This window comes from Amia ocellicauda, unplaced genomic scaffold (genome assembly GCF_036373705.1).
Source record: "Amia ocellicauda isolate fAmiCal2 unplaced genomic scaffold, fAmiCal2.hap1 HAP1_SCAFFOLD_54, whole genome shotgun sequence".
NCBI lineage: Eukaryota > Metazoa > Chordata > Actinopteri > Amiiformes > Amiidae > Amia > Amia ocellicauda.
Window position 1 is genome coordinate 174,999 of NW_027102984.1, and position 15,734 is coordinate 190,732.

Genomic DNA, 15,734 nt, shown 5'->3' on the forward strand with positions numbered 1-15,734 from the left:
TCACTGTCAGAGATACGAAGCAGAGACGCATCCTGACCAAGTACAGGCTCAGTGACCACAGCCTGGCCATAGAGACAGGCCGACACAGGCAGAGCTGGCTGCCCAGAGAGGAGCGGCGCTGTGGTCACTGCGAGACAGGAGAGGTCCAGACAGAGATGCACTTCCTCCTCTACTGCAATAAATATGCCAAAATAAGGGACACATTCTTTAATAAATTCATAAATATTGTAAAATCATTTTCTGAATTGATACATGAAAAACAAATAGCTATCCTCCTGGGGGAGGGACACACTGCCCCCCTGGCCGCCCAATATGTAGCCGCCTGCCACAGCCTGAGGGGCTCACTGTGAAAACATACAGGAGCACCAGCTGTAAACTTGTTAAGTATAAATAAAGTAAATGTACATGTCTATTAAGATTTTATTTATACATTATTTTTCTTACCTTTTATTATTTTTCAATTTATGTATATAATATTAACTGCTTTGGCAACACTACGAAACTGTTTGTCATGCTAATAAAGCACCCTTGAATTGAATTGAATTGAATTGAGAGAGAGAGAGAGAGATTGTGTGAACAGAGCACTGCTGTAATACAGCATGAAAAGAGCCGGTGCAGTGAAGCGATGATTACAATAATGATTATTAAAAGAGTTCTATATGATATTAATGATTTAATTGGGGTTATAATGGACAAGTCAAAAGGTTAAAATGTTTGGCTCTATGTAGGTTTAGAGCCGCGCTGTTTGGGGGCCCAGTGCTGCTCCGACGCCGCCGCTCTGATGCTCTGGGCGTTTAACCCGCAGCGCCACCGGAGCAGCACCGTAAAACATCTAGAAGACAGATCTTATAAAGTGTTATTTAGTTGTACATATACTGCACAGCACAAGAAACATTGGGAAAACAAGACTATAACAAGCTATATGAGTGACATGTAATGTTATATGTACCTTGGATATTTTAGACGTTTTATTAAAGCACTGTCCTGTGCTACTGAAATATCATCAACTATTACAATTTGAAAGCTCCCCAAATCCTTTCAGATGCCTCTCCTAATGAAATGTGTGGAATTCAGATCGGGAATATTTGCCCGTTTGTGATCCATTCGCTTGTTCTACGTGCACATGCTATACAAATGAAAAGAATAGAAACCTATTGTGAATCCAAGGTTGTCTATTAGTGAGTAAGATGTTCATTAGATTCACATTTGAGTTGTATTTCATGTCAGGATGTGAGCGCAGTTGTGAAGGATTCAGAAATCAGTTCTTGGAATCGTATCCTAAACTGGGTGAGGGGCTGGATTTGAACTCATGAAGATTTCAGGATCTTGGATGTTATTCCTTGCCCTGATGAGGGGTACTCATGAAATATTGAAGGGACCCAGAAATCCACATTGGCTCTGCCATGATCTATGTAAGGCCACTACAAAGAGATCTTAATATGGATAAGGTACGAGCTTATTGTTTTTCGTTTTCATGTGTTTCCTAGTGCCAGTACATGATTATTCACCAGTCTTCTGTGCTGGGTTTTGAGGGTTTCACATGAAGCTGTATTGTAACATTTTTTTTGCTGTGAATCATGTGACTGCTGCAGTGCATGTTTTAGGTTCCTGTACTGTCCTTATCAACTGGGCCCCTGATGACGTGCCTCTTTTGTGACGGAGAGAGAATCACAGTGATGGCTGTAGCAGCGGGTATACAGTACTACATGATCTATTTTTAAAGTCTTACTTGTAGCAAAATGTATAAATGTGTTTAGTTGGTTACAGGAAATATGCATTCTAATTTAGTCTTACCAAAATAAATGTAATGCTCTCATTAAATGATTTCAAAATGAAGAAAAGCTGATTGGCTGCGATTTGATTTAATATCGTTTAAACTGTGATTATATGGTGTAGAACCGTGTGGGAAATAAGTGGAGAAATCGTGGAGATAAAGCAAATAGAACTTTAATCGAGCCGCTCGGAAGCCCCACGTCAGGAATAATTCCTTCAGTGAGAACTTAATGTTTACCAACATGAGTGCAGCTTTATAGGAAAATGACGTAACATCTTATGGCCGTTCATCCAATCAGAAGATACAGGTCCGGGTCCGTTTTATGATCTGTCCTCCCGTGAAGAGGTGATGGATCCAAAGCAGATGTCCGTCTTTGATGTGCACTAGGAAGATGCGATCCCACGGTCGTCATTTACCTAGTGTCAATCGCTCGTTAACAGAAACAATTCCTGCCTATCTGGAGAAACGATTAAGTCATAAACAAATTCTCAGCAGACATCTGTAGGCTATTTCGGCACTGTGTGATCTTTCATTACTGACAGGAGTTTCTAACAAACCAACCTTGTTGACCCTTTACTTGTGCTGCTAAATCTAATCTGCTCAGTCTGTATACAAACTACTTCTAATGCTAGTATTAATATAAAACATTATATAGTTATCACAAAACACTTTCTTCAACTTCCTATACAGAGTCTTCATTCTCTGCTGTTTGGCAATAGAGCAAAGCAGAAAGAAGCCAAAAAGTTATGTTTGTCAGTTACAAGCAAATCCCCTTAGGGGTTAGGAAGATTTGACGCTGCGTTTTCAGCTCCTTCATCCCAACCCTTCCCCGTGGGGTGTATATGTGTGTACGGCGAGTGTAAGGGTGTCCCTGCTGTCTGGGAGAGCGATAAGTGTGTGTCCCTAAATGTGAATGTACAGAATGTCCTGAAGGTGTCTCATGGAGCAGAGTGACCTTTGTAATAGTATCTTTCCAATGCATCCTTTGGTTTTCCTTGAGTCATGAGGTTTATTGCCTTTGATACTAAATCCATTTGTCCTCAGTCACATGGAGCCTCCAGAACCAAGGGGATAGAATAAGATTTGTGTCAATGGGTGTGTGAGTTTTGCTCCTCCCGAGTGAGGGACGGTGTCGTTTAGTAGAAATTTAGAGAAAGTCTGCCAACGAGGGTGTTTTAATTGCAGCTGTAACCATAGTAGATACATTATGAGGTTTACAAAGTTGTTGAGATGCTCTTTGAACAGTGTATTTAAGACATAAAAAAGAAACATACAGACATAGCAGAATAGTAACTACCGATATCAATCCATGTAACACAATCATACCCAGATTACCAAAGGTATCAGCAAGCCATCCCCAGAGGGTTTTTCCTCCGGAGGACTGGTGTATCTTTGTAGTTGCTTTGATTATTCTGATCCATCTTTGGTCTAAAGTACCATTCTCCTGTGATGCCTAAGGCATAATCATATGCATACCGTACATTAGAGGCAACTCTAAGTTGTGAATAATCAGAAAATCCTGGAATTGGAATGGGGATCATTGGAACCCCTTTCTTAGTGTCGTGTGGAATGTGGGAACAAACCCAACATTTTGTTTTATTAAGGGCATTTGCATAGGTGCGTGTCATTTGGATACATTTGTTATCTGTCCATGATTCAACTAAGGACATACTCATAATTTTTGATTACTTCTCCTGCTGTTGTTATAAACCCTCTACGTTCCCAGGTTGCCATATAGTCGTGTACTACTCCAAATGCATAGTGACTGTCAGTGAAAATGTTAACTTTAATGTCTTTCGCTATTTTTAATGACTCAGTCAGCGCCACGAGTTCTGCCACTTGGGCTGAACAGTGTCCTGGCAGGGATCCTGTTTTTACGACGGTGCTATCATCCAATACCACCGCCCACCCAGTGTGGGGAATTCCATCTTTTATTTTCCTGGATCCATCAACATATAGTTCCAAGTCAGGGTCTGTGAGGGGGTTTTCTAGGAAGCGACTGTGGTCCTCCTGGAGAACCAGCTCAGAGCATGTATGCTCTTCTCCCTCCCCTAACATCCCATCTGCTGGGTTTACTCGTGTGTCTTTTATTATTTGTATGGATTTATCTCTGGGGAGCAAAACAGCTTCCCATCTAGCTCGTCTACTATCGGAGACTGAACGCAATTTGCCGGTGTGTAATAATTCAACTAACGTGTGTCCTGTGTGCAGAATCAACTGTGTGTTCATTACAATCGAATCGCATGCCTGCACTGCCCAAGAGGCGCAGTCTACTGCTGCCATACAGCGATGCATGCCTGCTGCTACCGTAGGTTGCTTTGTGGAGTAATAGGCGACGGGACGTGTCGGAACTGCTGTATAATAGATCCCATCTTGGGAACAGTAGAGGTGAAATGGTTTAATATGATCTGGTAACCCGAGGGCGGGGGCATTGCTGAGAGCCTGTTTTATTACACGATAGGCTATTTCCTGTTCATGTCCCCAGTCTATGGGGTCCAAGGGAGCCGGGCTCCCTTTGATTAACGCCTGTATCAGACCTGTGGCTTGTGTGAAATTAGGGATGAAAGTGCGGCAATCATTAAGGAGCCCCATAACTTTACGCACAGCCCTAACATTATGTGGTTTTGGCATATTTAGAATGGCTTCTTGCCTATTATGCGTCATAGATTTTTGTCCTTGTGAAATGTTGTGTCCGAGATATTGAACCTTAGTTAAGCCTATTTGTGCTTTCTTAGGGCTTGCTTTAAATCCTGCCTTTTGTAAGACACCGAGGACTCATCAGGAGACGCAATCAAAAGATCATCCACGTACTGGATGATTAAACTATTCCAGGGTGTCAGATCCATTCCTTCTAAGGTCTTGGCCATTGCCTGGTGAAAGAGTGTCGGACTGTTGTGAAATCCCTGTGGCACTCTAGTCCATGTGTACTGTTTGTCACATACAGTAAACGCAAATTTATCTTGGGAATCAGAGTGGAGTGGCAGGCTCCAAAATCCATTGCTAATATCCAGGACGGTAAAAATAGAGTGTTCAGGTTTCAAATCATTTAATATAGTGTTGGGATTGGCTACAATCGGGTGTAACCGGGGTGTAACTTTATTCAATTGTGTGTAATCAATTGTGAGTCACCATGAGCCGTCTGGTTTTGCCACTGGCCAGATTGGAGAATTAGTGGTTGAATGCGTTTCGCGTATTATTCCTTCATTTTGCAATGTTTGAATAATTGTCTGAACTGCTGTAAAAGCTTCTGGTTTAATAGGATACTGTTTATGTGCTTTGTGTACTGGACCTGGGATTACTATAGGTTCAATTTGTGCCAGACCACAATCTAGTTTATGTGTTGCCCAAACATCAGGAAATTCCTGACATACGTGTCCAAGTGGTGTGTCTGGCCATATATGAGGTGTTGACGGTGTGAGTGAGATACTAGCACAATTTGTTGCGTATCTTTGTGTATTCTTTTTATTCCCGTGTGTATTGGTCCATATTATGCAATTATTATTAGCATCCACTAGTGCGCCGGCTTCTCTAAGGATATCTATACCTAATATTGTCCCCTTTAATACAGGTAACGAGCTGAGATTAGGAGCACTCCCTTTAAGAGAGTGCTCCTAATCTCAGCTCATTACCTGTATAAAAGACACCTGTCCACAGAAGCAATCAATCAATCAGATTCCAAACTCTCCACCATGGCCAAAGAGCTGTCCAAGGATGTCAGGGACAAGATTGTAGACCTACACAAGGCTGGAATGGGCTACAAGACCATCACCAAGCAGCTTGGTGAGAAGGTGACAACAGTTGGTGCGATTATTCGCAAATGGAAGAAACACAAAATAACTGTCAGTCTCCCTCGGTCTGGAGCTCCATGCAAGATCTCACCTCGTGGAGTTTCAGTGATCATGAGAACGGTGAGGAATCAGCCCAGAACTACATGGGAGGATCTTGTTAATGATCTCAAGGCAGCTTGGACCATAGTCACCAAGAAAACAATTAGTAACACTATGCAGTGAAGGACTGAAATCCTGCAGCGCCTGCAAGGTCCCCCTGCTCAAGAAAGCACATGTAGAGGCCCGTCTGAAGTTTGCCAATGAACATCTGAATGATTCAGAGGAGAACTGGGTGAAAGTGTTGTGGTCAGATGAGATCAAAATCGAGCTCTTTGGCATCAACTCAACTCGCCGTGTTTGGAGGAGGAGGAATGCTGCCTATGACCCCAAGAACACCATCCCCACCGTCAAACATGGAGGTGGAAACATTATGCTTTGGGGGTGTTTTTCTGCTAAGGGGACAGGACAACTGCACCACATCAAAGGGACGATTGACGGGGCCATGTAGCGTCAAATCTTGGGTGAGAGCCAGTCTCCAGACCTTAATCCCATAGAAAATCTGTGGAGGGAGCTGAAGGTTCGAGTTGCCAAACGTCAGCCTCGAAACCTTAATGACTTGGAGAGGATCTGCAAAGAGGAGTGGGACAAAATCCCTCCTGAGATGTGTGCAAACCTGGTGGCCAACTACAAGAAACGTCTGACCTCTGTGATTGCCAACAAGGGTTTTGCCACCAAGTACTAAGTCGAAGGGGTCAAATACTTATTTCCCTCATTAACATGCAAATCAATGTATAACTTTTTTGAAATGCGTTTTTCTTGATTTTTTTGTTGTTATTCTGTCTCTCACTGTTAAAATACACCTACCATTACAATTATAGACTGATCATTTCTTTGTGAGTGGGCAAACATACTAAATCAGCAGGGGATCAAATACTTTTTTCCCTCACTGTATATATATATATATATATATATATATGTGATTTGATGTGTATTCTTATTTGATTTCCTCCCTCCTCAGGAATCACTGATAAAACATTGTTATTTGAAGGAGAACCTGACCACTTAATTCCCTCCATATCGGAAGTCCTGCAATGATCCATGTGCTGCTTGGAGGTGCACCAGAAACGGCCAGTCTTGATATTTATGATTGTCCAGATATTGATGTCCGTGAAACAATCAAATTAGTAAGTATTTCAATGGTTGAAACTTGTGTTTGCTCTGTATTCTAAGTTTCTGTGCCTTAGGGAACCTTTGTGACATACTAAAAGGACATACTGGTAAGATGTTGGGCACTTTTCAAACAACAAAAATGGCATTTGGTTAGTTATAAGGGACATTTATACCAGTCTGTGCAAATATCTATGCATATTCCAATGTTTGCTGCAGGACTTACAGATTGAGTGAGGGGGTCAATATGTTTGATTCAGAACTAACCACTGCTTCTTCAATTTTGTTTTAAACATAATTTAAAAGAAAAGTGGGCTATACATTGGTCTTGATAAAAGGAGCAGTGGTCCCTGAAGCAATTATTTTAGTTTTTTGGTCACAATTCCTAAAACCCATTTTCTGTAAAATATGTTATCAACTTGCATTAATATATTATCCAAAGTACAATCATACTAATCATGAAGATGTTCGTATTATTATATTCTAAGGGTTCTAGTCTATTGTGTATTGTGTTTATTATTAGGCCCTTCTCTTATGTTTTACAGTTGTTATTATTATTCCATACAATACAGGGATTAAATTAAGTATTTTAACCACAAACTTGAAGACAAAGTCTTTGAGGAAAGCAGGGCCCTGTTCGTTCCAAGGGTCAAGTTTCTTAAGACTCAAATAGCTATTTAAATGACTTTCGTATTCAGTCGACTTAGTCAATTGTCCAGCTGGATGGCTGGGCACAGGTGGGCATGTGCAGTCTGTAAAGTTCTTTATTTAATAAAGTCCTTTAAAAGAATTCTTCCTACGGCTCAATCTCCTTCTCCCAGTTTAACCCTTCTGTTGCTGGCAAAGACTTAGTTGGTTTCTGGTTCCGGTTCTGGCAACAGAGATACAAGTTGAGCTGTGGCAGCGAGTTACTGGTTTAGGTGAGAGAGAGATAGAGATGCCGTGCGTTATCCTTTATAGCCCTGTCAGATCAATAGGTGATTGGTTCTTTAGTTTGTGAGATTGGATTTCGGTTTCAGCCCCCAGTGTCCTATTGGAGGGGGGCTTGATTTATGACTGATGTCAATCCATGCCATCTTTTGGAAATGCCGGTTGGCACGGGTTCGTAGCTCTGTGTCGGGATTTCGGCTCTCGTCCATTTCAAAGAGTTTTTATTTCCTACAGGCCCCCTTCCCCAGACATCTCACAGCAGGGATTCCAAGCTATTTGGCCCATTCTCGGTGCCATCCTCCCAAGACTGTCACTTTGATGTAAACCAGTTCACATGCTGATGAGTTAAGGAAATCTGATAAATTTGGGGGGGAGAGGTCTTCTTTAGATCAGTGCTTCAGCTCAGAGCTAAAATGCTCTTATCAGAATACACCCAACATAACGCTACACTGGTTAATTCTGTTCTGGGAAAACCACAATCCTGCAGGTTTAATAAGTCTCTCTACACATCAGTCCCTGAGTACCTTCAACCAATGGTCATTTTGACCAATTAAGCCCAAGAATTAAGTCAATTAAGTTGTCAAGGACTACCCAGTGAAGACGTGAACTCACGACTAGGTCACACTGTGAGCTCACCAGAGCAGACATTACACTGAGCTCACTGTGAGCTCACTTAGCGCTTTTCCAGCGACATGGTGCCGGTGCTGGAGCCGGAGCTGCTGCTCGGCCTGGGATCCAGCTGATCTTTTTTGAACCGGCCCGCTTTTCCACCGGTTTTGACGTCACTGGATGTGGGCGTTCCCAAGCATGGAGTAGAAGTGGAGAAACACAGCAATAGTAATCAGCACCGAGGCGATTGCGTCTTTAAACCCCATTTAACATCACAATCAAACTCATTCCGCGTCTATGGCAAATCGTAACCCTAATGTTACAAATGTTCCCTAAATATGTGTTTTGCAGAATACACAAGCAAACGTTATGGAATATCAGCATTTTATCGACACACATGATAGAACTTATTGTTCTTTAACATTGATGAGAATAATTAACATGAATAAACTTACTGCTGAAGATGTAACCCTTACCCAGTGGCTAACCCTAACTATGTTACAAATGTTCCCTAAACACTTATTTTGCAGGATCAATAAAAAATTGTTAGGATTTTTTAAACTTTTACTGACACACATAGTTAATAGCAATGTGTTATAACTTTACCGAAAATAATAATCTGTATATCTTTAATTGTTTAGACGTTATTAAGATATAATGCATCTTTCACATAGGGAACATTTGTAACATGTTAGGAAAAACAAACAAATGATTTGAAAATATTCATAATTACAGCATACAATTTGTCAGGCTTCATAAGAATGGTATTTATAACATACTCTGTAAAAATCAAGCAAATAGCATTTGTGGTTCACGAGAAAATATATATATATAATCAAAGCTATCAGACTATAGCAGCCGGTGTATGAAGACACATACGATTATACAGCATTATTTGGCAGCTTCACAAGACCTAATTTGAAACGTTGTTGGTAAGTTAGATAATTAGTGGGGACCCTCTATTTGCAGTTCTTCCCCTCCATAATTGCTAAAATAAAGTTTTACTGACATTTTATTGACCCTACCACTGCATAGGGCACATCTGTAACATGAACGCTACTGAATGGCACATACATTGAAAACTACGGAGAACTGAGACAAATCCACTTTACACTTCATAAATAATCTTAAAACGTTTCCAACCAAGGCAACACCCACTTGAAATACGTTCATTCTCATTTTTGGTAAACAAAAAGAGAGATTGTTACATATGTTCCCTATGATGCATCTACAGAGAGAGAGAGACAGACAGACACTAACTCTCTCTCTCTCTCTCTCTCTCTCTCTCTCTCTCTCTCTCTCTCTCAGCTGGGAGTGTGTGGGAGGGGTCTGCAGTGAGCGGGAGTGCTGCTGAGAGCTCTGTCCTTTGGCTGTGTTTTTTTGTTGCTTTACTTTTTTCAGTTTGTTTATTTTGTCTTCTGTTTTCAGTGCTTTTCTTATTGTGGGGGAACAGGGGAGGGGAGGGGGGAGTACCGGTAGTTCTTCCCGGGTCGGGGGGTCGGACCCCCTGAATGCGTCTTTTGAAAAACTGACCCGACGCCATGGAGTCAAGATCGCTCCGGTGCAGTTCTGCCCCCTAGAGCAGTGTGTGTTAGCGGTTGGGGAGGTAGCAGGGTGTGAAAATATCAAGTCTGCTGCCATTGTTATCTTCTTAAAAACCACTGATCTGCTCAATCAGCTAGTGGCTAATGGCACAGTGTTAGACGACACTTTCACCCCGGTGTTGCCGCTCGCTGCTCCTGCCCGGAAGGTAACGCTGTCTAACGTCCCTCCGTTCATCCGCACCGGCTCGGGCAGCTGATGTCCGGCATTAAGAGGGTCCCGCTGGGCTGCAAAGCCCCGCAACTGAAACACGTCGTGTCCTTCCGAAGGCAGCTGTATATGATCCTCAATAACATCAATGAGGATCTTAATGTCATTTTTTAATTTAAGATCGACAATACCGACTACGTCGTGTTCGCTACTTCGGAGTCCATGAAGTGTTTCAGGTGTGGGAGCGAGGGGCATGTCGTGAGGAACTGTCCCGAGCAGGACAGGGAGCGGGAGGAGGAGCGAGGCGACGCGGGGAGGAATAGAGACACCGGCCCGCAGCCACAGATGCAGCGGGCAGACAGAGATCGAGCCCCGGCGGAGGAGACAGTCGCCGGTCGGACCGATGGTACCACTGATGCCGTGACGGGGGAAGAGCTGCCCGGAGGCGATGACGCACAGCTGGGGGACGGGGTCGAGGCAGCGGGGGATAGTGACGACCGAGACGCCGGGGGGAGATGGTGTTGAGGCGGTGCACGGGGCGCTGGTTAGTGACGAGGAACAACCTCAGCAGCCAGCAGACGGGCGGACAGACACACAGGGTGTAGCCGAGGAGGAGGCAGGGCCAGGCTCGGCGGTACAAGCCGAGGCGCCGGGTGGAAAAAACGCACTAAGAAGGTGCTGGGAGGGAGCACGGACGGTGTTGGTAAATAGTGGCAGTAAAAGAAGTGGTGGCACAGTAGTGAAGCTGGGGTAGCGAGCGGCTTGGTGGGGAAAGGTCCGGCTACACGCTGGAGCATCGCGGCTCGGAGTGACAGTGAGGGCGGCTTCACGGATTCCTCTCTCGCCTCCTCGTCCTCGGTGAGTCAGAGCTGCAGTGAAGGATATCAGGAGGTTTTTAGAGAAAACAAAGGGAAAGAGGTCTGTTGTAGTGGAGCAGTTTTTCCCAGATCGTGCACGCCTGCTGGCCTCTATTAAGTTTTTACAGAAACCCTGACCTATCAATTTGTACAACACTCACTGAAAACCATGGTTGGGGTCAATTCCTGTTTTTCAATTCCAATTCCTCCTACAAATCAATTCAAAATTGCAATTACTTTTTGCATTCACAGAATATTCTTTATTGGAATTGAATTGAAAAGGGAATTAAAAATTGAATTGGAATTGACCCCAACCCTGTTGAAAACAAAACAAAAAATACAGATCTGGTTCTTCAAATCTTCACTCTGGTTTCATTCTGTGTCGTAGTTCATTTATCTTGCTGTTAATTGCACCACCAATTACACTCTTTGGGGTACTGGGCAATTTTTTCAAGGTAGCCCCTAAAAAACATGTATCACATAGATTTAATGACTTGCACATAGATATATAAAAATCTTTTAATAAACATACCACATATCTTTGAGAAGGGTTCATTAGTTACATATTGCCACAGTAAATCAACATTTTTGTGTGTGGGTGTATTTAAATGTTTTGGTGTATGCTCTTAAACTTGTCTTACACTAGTTCATAGTAAAATCTGTACTTGGCGAAGCAGCTATGCAAAGGCAGTCTTTTCTCCATTAATACCTTGCTTAAGCATTACATTGATGTGGCACAACTGGACTGAAATGTGAAGTATTTGCTCAAAAGTCAAATTTAAATGAGACATGAAAGTTTATATTGTCAAGGATCCCATGGCACTATTCATTATTATTATGTATTAATATGTCTGAAGCATTAATCCAAGGTGATTTACAAGGTGTTGTTGAAAGAGTGACGTGGCTGAATTCTAAGTCAGGCTTCCCTCAATCAGGTCTAACAAATTTGTTATGACTCCACCTTTACTGCTGTGTAGTAATCTGCTGGTACAAAATGGCTGCACCCCAGAGGGTGGTGGGTGAAGTGAGTCTGTAGAGCACTTTGGGATCTTTCCAGCTGCTACATGTAAGGTATTATTATTTATTAATAAATTAACTCTAGTCTCTGAAACTAAAACAAAGGCCAAAGGAACATTTCAAATGCTAACCCTTTGTGTTCTATACAGTTAAAAAGGAGAGTTAGAAATTTTGTACAACAGCATTTACATACCATATATGGCTTCCACCTTTAAGCGATCCAGAGGTGTCTTTTTCTCCGAAGTTGGATCTCTCTTGCTGCCACCACCACGAAGATTGCTCTTTAATAATGTTGGAAAGTCAAAGACAGCAACCGTCAGGGTTCTTGCATATGACGTATTCGTGCTGCACCTCTCTGCAAGGATCCAGGACAGTTTGTCAATGTAAACTCCAGTGCCTGGGAACTTTTCCACCTAAAAGACAATGGTAAATAAAAAACAAGTTTATCCCCAAACTATTCTTATATTATGTTAAGTGGAATACATTATCAGTAAGGCTGTGATTTTGTTACAGAAATGTGTTATTAAAGACCACAGTATGTCTCAATTCTAAGTTTATTAATTTACAGACATAATAAAGTCAGTGAATCTGTGACACCCATAATTCAATTACATTCTTATTATCAACTATAACTATGAATATAACTGATAATGTAGCATCATTAGATTGTTTACAACCAATATTTGTTTTCAATATATATATTTTTACCTTGTCTTTGTAATATTGTAGACCAAGAGTGTTATACCTGTTTTGGTGATTCTTTGTCAGATTCAGAACAATTTGCTGTGGGGCTGTCAGAACCACTTGATGGTGACACACTTTTGTCTTCATTGCTGATAAATGTGGCTTTTGTTACAATTTTTTTCAGATTGTCCAAAAGGTCTGGAATCTCTGGAGAAAAAAACCTTAGTATTAAATGATAATCATTTCTAGTAATATATTTAATACAAAGTGAAAACAAAACCGTCAATGCCTGCAATTATACTTGAGAGACTTGCTCTATGTTATTGGCAAACTGACCTTTTTGTGGGTCATTAACATTAGCTACGAAAAAAATAAAAAAGATAAAATACAAGAATTACCAGGTCTAATGTAATGCATATAGTCATTAATGTAGGATTATGAAGTTATGTTGAAAAACTTTATTTAATAATCAGTATTATTAAACTATTAGACAGTGCACATTAAGAGTCTGTATTGTGGTTCTAGATTACTTCAGTATGATCAACTATAATACATTACTCTGGAATCTAAATTACTGAAGAATAACATTTATCAAGGTAAGGAATTATTTGCTATAAATAAAAAAACTTACCATCAACCATACGGTTTCGAAGACATTGGTTTTCATTTTTAAGTCTTTTTAAGTGTTTTCCTTTTCGAGCTGCTTAACGTTTTGCTGTAGCTCAACTTCACTGGACTCTTTAAATGTCTGTAGAATATGACGGGATCTAATTCTTGAAGCTCCATCGGTTTTCTTTCTTATTTTGTGCTGTATTCAGAGAGAAAAAGAGTTTAAAATGAATATATATATATATGAATATGATTAAAAAAAAACAATCCTGCAATACATTTATTTAATATTTGCAGTAATTATCTCACCGGTAACTGTGGTTCATCAAGGTCACTATCATCTGAAATTTGAAGTTTTTTGTTTGGTTTAGGTACTCTCTTCATTTTAGGACAGGGCATTTTTGTTAGGTCATTAAGTTTTCTTCTTAGTTCGCCTTCTTTTCCTAAAATAAAAATAAAATAAATAAAACCCTGCATTATGTCCACAGATATTTGGGGATTATATTTATTTGTCATAAAAATACTGTGCTTTGACCATACAAATTAAGATGAACAGCCAACACTGAATCAAAACTGAAGTTAAATTATATCTGGTTTAATTTATTTTGTGATTTGGGGGATTTTATTGTAAAGCACAACACACAATAAATCGTTCTTACAAATGCCAGTCAAATATGACGAGTTTTTAGCGCCCTCACCACCACCTACCATGTTATAAGAGTATGTTAGAAGTACAACACATTAATAACTTAAACATTCATTTCAAATATACTGTGATTGTATATATCAAATAGCATGTAAAGACTTTAATGTTTTTTTTTTAAATAAACATTGTTACCAGTCATAATGATCTGCGCTTCATGGACAGGCCATCCACCTTTTGGAGGTTTGTTCGTGTCTCTCCACTCTGCTCTGAAGTTTCGAGTCGTCTCTTCGTCATCATCAGCAATGCTGAATAAATCAAAATTGCGAAAGCAAGCAGTGGGAATCACGCTGTAAGAGTCTTTGTCGACCCCGCTTTCCCACTTCACCAACGCGTGCATCACCGCCATACTACCTTCACCTTCTCGTCCGTTTTTTCTGCGCCTTTTTCCCCCGACAAGTCACGGCACAAAAAACAGTCCCGCTCTGCATTCTGGTACTTGGCGTTCTTAATAACACCAACAGGGTGTAATCGCATAGACCACTCGAGCATAAAGTACTACATATCCCATCTGTTACAGTTTTTTTTCATCTTCTGAAACTGCAATTTAGCACTTTCAACTGTTTCTTAGTGATTCCTAGAATTACTAACCGGTATTGTAGTCAATGTGTTTATAACCTTTTTTGTTTAACGATTTGTGTGTTATCCTATGGGATCCCATGGTCTTTGATTTGGTCACGGAAGTGATTTGTCTTTGATTTGTTGATCTAGAGTTGAATTTTAATTAGTTTTTCCCTTTTGTATAATTAGTGTAGTGCTACATTTAGTCTTTGTTTTTAAATAAATTTGACAATTTATATCTTTGGAATTGGTGTCTGCGTCCAATTATTACAGAAATTGAGTTCTACAAGACTCCAGGATTCGTGATAAGGTGATACTATGAATTCACTTCTTTAATTGAAATGTATAAGTGTACCTTACGCTACATATATGTATGTATGTATGTATGTATGTCCAATTGCTTTGACAATACAAATGAATTGAATTGAGAGGGAGAGAGAGAGAGAGAGAGAGAGAGAGAGAGACAGACAGACAGACTGACAAACAGAAAAACAGACAGACACAGACACACACACACACAGAGCCAGCCAGCCAGCCAGCTCAGCGATGACATCACGAGCCTCTCTCAGCTGACTGCTATGACATCACAGAGCACGTACATTCCGTTGCTTGCCGTCTGTCAACCACTCAGTCACTGCCAGCCAGACTGGCTGGCTGGCTGGATGGGGGGGCTGCTTGCTGCTGCTGCGTACCTTAGCAAGCTTATTTGCTTGACCGGCCTTCCTACTCCTCTGCCCACATGCCCACCTATGCCCGATCTGCTGTTCACCTGGATCACAGCTCCGCCCCAACAAGGCAGAGCCCCCCAAGAATGGTACAAACTCACCCACGATCCCCTCCACGGAAAGCTTTAGCAAAAGGCAAAAGCATTATACGTAATGAAGAGGAACCCGAGTCCAAGACGCATCCGACCAGCCATACATATTTGTGTGTATTAAAGATCACATTTTCTTAAATTTAGTTTTTCTGTACTTTATTACATCTTATTGTGATTTATAAAAGTATTGTTTCTTTTCCATATGTATGTATGTATGTGTGTGTGTGTGTGTGTGTGTGTGTGTCTGTCTCTGTGTGAAAGTTAGTGTGTGTGTCTGTACGTGTGTGTGCCTGTCTCTGTGTGAAAGTGTGTGTGTGTGTGTGTGTATATGTCTCTCTGTGAAAGTGTGTGTGTGGGTGTGACAGTGTGTGTGAGTGTCTGTCTGTCTGTCTGTCATGTAACTCGCACATCTGTGAGGGCACCATTT

At 41.2% G+C, this 15,734-nt stretch overlaps 1 non-coding gene across 1 annotated transcript; it reads right to left on the reverse strand.

The window, feature by feature from the left end:
* Window positions 1-15,273: 15,273 nt before the first annotated feature.
* On the reverse strand, window positions 15,274-15,388 carry LOC136737855 (U5 spliceosomal RNA). Its single transcript, XR_010812478.1, has one exon. It is a non-coding gene; the product is annotated as a U5 spliceosomal RNA (small nuclear RNA).
* Window positions 15,389-15,734: the final 346 nt, after the last annotated feature.